Genomic DNA, 6,481 nt, shown 5'->3' on the forward strand with positions numbered 1-6,481 from the left:
GTAAAAAATTGTTATATAAGATTGAACGAATTTTCTATCATTTCTCAGAAATAACCCAAAAACCCGCAAAATATAGGATGTACGAATACGAATTTTGCATACTGTATATACTTGGATCGCATTAAATGTAATGGTAATAAAGCTTAAGTAGAATCTCGTTGAAGATCAAATAAGAGAATATAAAATAACAAAATGAAAACGAGACCGTATGTATACCTCACAGCTCTGATGAGGTGTGAGCAGGAGATAAATGAACACTGGTAACAGTAAAAACATACATCCGAAGCAGTTATTATATTTACTGCCCCAACAAAATTTAACTGACTGCCCTGTATAATACAGAAGTGTAGCGTTCCGTTCTAACTGTAGTAACAGTGAAAGGAAATATGCGGAAATGCAGAAAAGTTACCACTGGCAACGGTGTTCTTCATTAAGCAAGATTATCTGTGGGAGCTGCTTACAGCTTATTGAAATCAGGGTTAATTCAAAAAGCGAAACGGACAAAACCAAAACAACAGTAAGTAAGTCGGGAAATCGGAAGTTGAACGCTTCAGGTATGAAAGGTTTTGTGCATTGTTTACATAACCACATTTAAGTGGGCATTCGTCCCATTTTTGCCTAACTCATAATGTTTATGGATTTATAATAGTTTGTCAGACTATTCACTTTAGTATAATACTGACATTCAAAGTCCTAAAATGCACGAAATTTGCACAAAAGTAACTTTCTTAGTGCAATTTTCACCAAAATTGGCAGTACCATCATGCTCTATGTTTTTGCTCGTCGCAACTGGAAAACATCGGCACCAAAGATTTGATGTCTGATGCGTCCGTAGGCAGGGCAATTACATAGTAAATGTTCCGTGGATTCCGCTTCCTCATTACAGGAGGGACACGTATTATTTTGAATAACTCCTATTTTGAACATATGTCCAGCTAGTCGTCCTGCTTTTCGACAGGATAAACTGCGCGGTATGCATGTTAGGTTCTGACTGGACAAATTTGGTGTGTGTAGCAGCATTTAGGCTCCACCACCTCTCATTGTGGGAAGCCAGTGCTGCTGATACTCTAATTGATGCTTCCGGTCCTGACATGGGGGAGATTGAAACAGTAACTTATATACATGCAAAAGGAGGGTGTAAATTTTTTTTCAATAAATATACTCATGTGGGGTATTAAATGAAAGGTCTCGGTTAGTAATTTCCGAAGCTGGTCTTAGTTTTGACATTTGGTGGAAAGGCGGGGAGTTCGGGGGGTAGAAAGTGATCGTTTATTTAACGGGGCCATTGTCAGAAATCGCCCAATCGAAAAATCTGAATAAAAATCAAGATGGTTCCACTATATGGTGGCTAGGCTTCGAAATACCTTCCATATCGATATCCCTTCAAATAAAGTTAATAATAGTATGTTACTATAATTTTCAGTAATTGGCTGCAGAACCCCCTTAAGTTCATCCTAGCACGCGAAATTTTGCAGCAATGTAGAGCTTCATCCTTCCAAGTTTGGTGGAAATCGCACAATTACTGGCAATATTATAATAGGTCGAAGTTGTCACTTGGAAATCCAAGATTTTGAATGTCAATATCACCCGAAAGTGGATATTCTCACATAATATATGCGTATACTGCGTGTTACGTACTAATGGGACAAATTCACACTCAAATGTCTTTATAAAGGAAATATACCAAATCTTTCATACCGGAAGCGTCCAGCTTCCGGTTTCCCGACTTGTTGTGAATAATACCATTGCGGTTTTATTTGGATTAACTGAAAGACCATGCCTTAGGTACCAACTAACTATCAGATCAACAGCACGTTGTATACTTCTACACCCCGTTCTAAGATCCCGATCAACAACAAGCACAGTCACTTCGCCAGCATAAGCTTGAGCATGTATTGGCAAATTTTTCAGTTCGCATAGTAGTGAATCGATTAGCATACTCTTCAGAAGTGTCGACAGCACACCTCCTTGGGACTTTCAACCAGTCTCTCCAAACCTTTCAGCAAGAATGAAGTTAAATGGATCTGTATGAAGTTCTTTAGAATCGAATACTCATCTTTCTCAGGCTTCTTTATGAGGACTACATTAACCTTGAGGTAGGCGCATAGTCCAGAGCAAGACTTCCTAGAAAAATATTTTTTAGCAATCGTTCTAAGTGCTCCATACCCTTTTTAGTATTGCTGGATAGATGCCATGCATGCCAGGTGCTTTGAAGTGTTCAAAGGACAGTATGACAGCTTTCAACTTTTCATTGGTAACAACCGCTTTCCCAGTGTTCTGATTCACCTTGCAGCACTTGCGTGCTAAAGGGGTAGCAAGAACCGTCTCCTCCCCCCTATCACTTCCCTCACCCGTTCTCCCGGAGAGGGTCTTTACTGATTCCTCCTTGGAGCTCGTTTTTCTAAGAGAGTCTAACTTGATCGACTCATCCTTTTTAAGGACTCTGCATAGCGTTGAAGTCTCTCTTTTGCCTGCCAGTTCCTCACAGTAAACCCTAAAGGAGTCTTGTTTTAAACACCTAACGACCCTCTTATATTCAAGCTCAGTTCAGGAAGTTTATGCGGTCTTTGTTTTTATTGCTTTTGCAAGCACCGTTCAGAAGTCGTCTGGTTGAGCTGTACTTTATTGTCGAGGATTCATTGGTCTTTGCATTGCAGACTGTTCACTTGCAATAGTCAGATTGAATTCTAGGCATCGGTGATCTGACAGTGAGACTTCGTCTGGCACTCGCCAGTGTGTAATCAACTCTAACACTGTTGAGGTACAGGTTGTTAATTCAATTACTTCACTTCTTGTCGGTCCCACGAACGTAAGGGCGCACCCTATGTTTGCAGTTGTGAGACCAGTTTAAGTGATGAAATCAAATAGCTTCTCTCCTCTTGGATTGTATTTGCTACTGCCCCAACAAATATTTTCAGCGTTCGCATGGCAACCTATTAAGAGCTCGAGACCACTTGATTCTGCATAGACTACCAGATCCCTTAGTTCTTGCGTCGACGGAGGATACAAAGAATCATAGGGTAAATAAGCGTAGGTAACTATGATGTTTTTCCTCTCGCCATTAATTTGGTATTGTACGATGACCGTAATTAAGTCATGGGAACAGAACTGTCTCAGGATGGTTGCCTTTAACCGTCTTGACTTCAGAATTCAAGCTCTCGATCTGGTTCCCATGTCCTCATCCATGAAGGGGTTCATCTCATCCCGCCGAGCATTCGTCTGTTTTCCACTTAACGTCTTCACTGGTTTGTGGTGTTCGGTTTGCATAGATTCGATCACTCGAACTAGCATCAGGTCAAGTGGGAGAGCGCCCCCAAGATGCTGCAATTTGCTCTATATTGTGTGAGTCGAAAACCATCATTGTTCTTCGCTCTCAAAATGGAGATGATGCTCTACAGTTTCCTGATATGATTGAATTTCAATCTATCTAGAAACAAGTGGGAATACCGGAAGCTCGCGTTTCAGGTATAAAGGTTTTGTGTTTATCTTATGTAAGAAACTTCAACGCACATTTTTCTATCCGTATAAGTTAACTAAATTGATAAATTTACAGGTTTAAAAATATTTTTTTATTCGGGATGAACCCCTCTATTTTCTTTGAGTTTACAGAATGACCTAAACTAACTAAATACTAATTACGATAATGTCACTTAGCCTAAATTTGCTGATTACGAATTTGTATACACTATATATATCACTGTAAATTCAAGTAAATGCACCAGACACTGAGTCTGCATATTTACTCAGGTTGCATTTTCATGTGTTAACTTATATAGCTACAAATCCAACATATTCTTTCATATTTTTCCAAATTACAAAACATACATACATATTACAACCACCCTAAACAAACAAATTGCCTATTTCCGAATACTGCACATATATATACACGTATATAAATTGAAATAATAATATAAATTGTACACATATTTCCGATTTACTTAGTGCGAAAAACCTGTCCCCTTCCAGTTTGCCAACAGGCGTGGCCACGGCACCTCACACGCCCTCCTAGTTCTCAAAACCGACATCCTAACCTAGTTAAACAAAAGCATCCCCACCACCGCTTGCCTCCTTGATATCCAAAAAGCCTTCGATACAGTCTGGCACGAAGGCCTCACCTACAAACTCTCCCACATTTTCAAATTCCATCCGCAATTATGCAAACTGATCATCAACTACCTGTCCGACCGTCAAGCCCGAGTACGTATCCACGATACCCTATCCGACCCATACAATCCTCCAGCAGGCATCCCCCAAGGCTCAGTACTGTCAGCAACTCTATTTTCCCTTTACACCGCCGATATACCACTCCAACACCCCACCAACTCTCCCCTAACGGTCAAAACCGTCCAATACGCTGACGACTTGATTCTTTACACCTCGTCCCGAAACATACAATCCGCCCAAAACCGCATCAGTACCACAATCCTAACGCTCAACAAATTCCTCCAATCCTGGAAACTCCTTCTCAACCCCAGCAAATGTGAAGCCATCGTCTTCCGCGGTAGAGCCACCTTTACCCGCAAGATGCGAGCCGACACCCGCAACCTCAAGATCAAAATCGGAACATCCACCATTCCCTCCGTCCAATCCACTAAATACCTGGGAATAACCCTCAATACCCGCCTATCACCCGTGCCCCAGGTAAATTCCATCATCACAAAAACTCTAACAGGACTAAAAACCTTATGGCCCATCCTTAAGAAAGACTCCGCTATCTCCCCCAAAGTCAAACTCTACGACTACAAGCAGCTGATCCGTCCCCTAATCACATATGGATTCGTCGCATGGTGCGACGTCTCTTCATCCCAAATGGAACGTCTATGAGTGCGTGAAAGGAGGTTCTTCCGCCTATCCCTCTCCCAATCATATCTCCACCCCAACCAAGCCGTCTATAACGAGGTAAAATGCTCCCGCATAGACCAGATCCTCTTCACCTCAGTGACCAAATTCCTCACCAAATGCCAAACCCACGAAAATAGCCTCATCCAGTTCTACTCCCACATCCGCAACCATAACACGAACCCCCCATACCGTCACTATTCCCTCCCTGCAGACCTCCTAACCCTGTCCTCTCAGAACAGCAGCTATCACAACGGCAAACTGATATTATTTAACCGCCCATACGATCGACATCGGCCTGGCCTCGTCTACTCCACCGCCCAATAACAACACCATCCCCTATATGTATCCTTCCTCCACCCATTCACGCAAAACAATAATCTCGCCGCATAAACTATAAAATAAGAGGGGTTTTTCCTGACTTTCCCCTCTATAGCATAAGTCTTAGGATAAGTTAGTATTACCTTAATTTAAGTCCAGTAATTAACGAAATGTTAGTCTCTAGGAAAAGTTCTATACTGTTAGAGATAAGTTTAGTATTAAGTTTAGCCATAAGCTATGTACAAACCAAATATGATCAATAAATTGAATGTGTTAACAAAAAAGTGCGAAAAACCATACATATGTACATATATAGTGCGTATATTAAATGCGGCTGGTTTAGTGTACAAATTAATCCATTTGAATTACTACTATACCTACATACACACATGTCACATGGTGTAATTGATATACAAATGACGAAACTAAAACATTCATATGCATTCACTTCACTAATTGGGCCCTTTCATTTGAAACCTCACATGACCACAATTTATGAAAAGAAATGTTGCACCCTCCATTCACATGTATGGAGAACCCCCCTTAAACTTAACACAAAATGGCGCCACTTCCAACATGTAAAGGGAATAACAGATCACATGTTTTTACCAATTTTCATGATAATCAGTCTTGCTGTTTCCGAATAAATCGGGTGTGACAGGCAGGCAGGCAGACAGACAGACGGACAGACAGACATCGATTCGATTCTAATAGGGTTTTATGTTTACGCAAAATCTTAAAAAATGGAGCACCATATGGTGACTCCCCCTGAGCACATTCAGACTCTTTTGGTCCAGTTCGAATACCAATCTAAGGCTCTCCAGGTATGTAGATTTGTCCTTCCTGGTGTGGCGGCAGATCGGAGGCGCGACATCATAGATGGGTGGTATATCGGATATCGGTTTAGAACTGTCTGAGCATTCAGACACCTATAATCTCCGCATGGCCGCCATTCGCCGTTTGGCTTAGGGACCATGTGGAGCGGAGAAGACCAACAACTGTTTGATGGTCTGCAGATATCCTATTTCATCAAATTTTCAAACTCCCTCTTCGCAACAGCAAGCTTCTTGGGTGAAAGAGGACGCATCTTGGTGAGCCGGTGGTATTGATATAGTGCTGCACATCGTGCTTCACCGGCTTGGAGAAACTTCTTTCCGTAGTGATGTTGCGAAACTTTCGGAGGAGTGCGCGGATGCGATGGTTGCGAACGTTCTCGAAAATTATCAACGGAATGTCATCTCGGCATGTGGAAATCTTCCCTGACGTCTGTAACGAGGTTGCTGAGTCTATTGACGTCCTGTTCTGCGAATCAACCGGC

The sequence above is a fragment of the Hermetia illucens genome, chromosome 1 (assembly GCF_905115235.1).
Source record: "Hermetia illucens chromosome 1, iHerIll2.2.curated.20191125, whole genome shotgun sequence".
Lineage (NCBI taxonomy): Eukaryota > Metazoa > Arthropoda > Insecta > Diptera > Stratiomyidae > Hermetia > Hermetia illucens.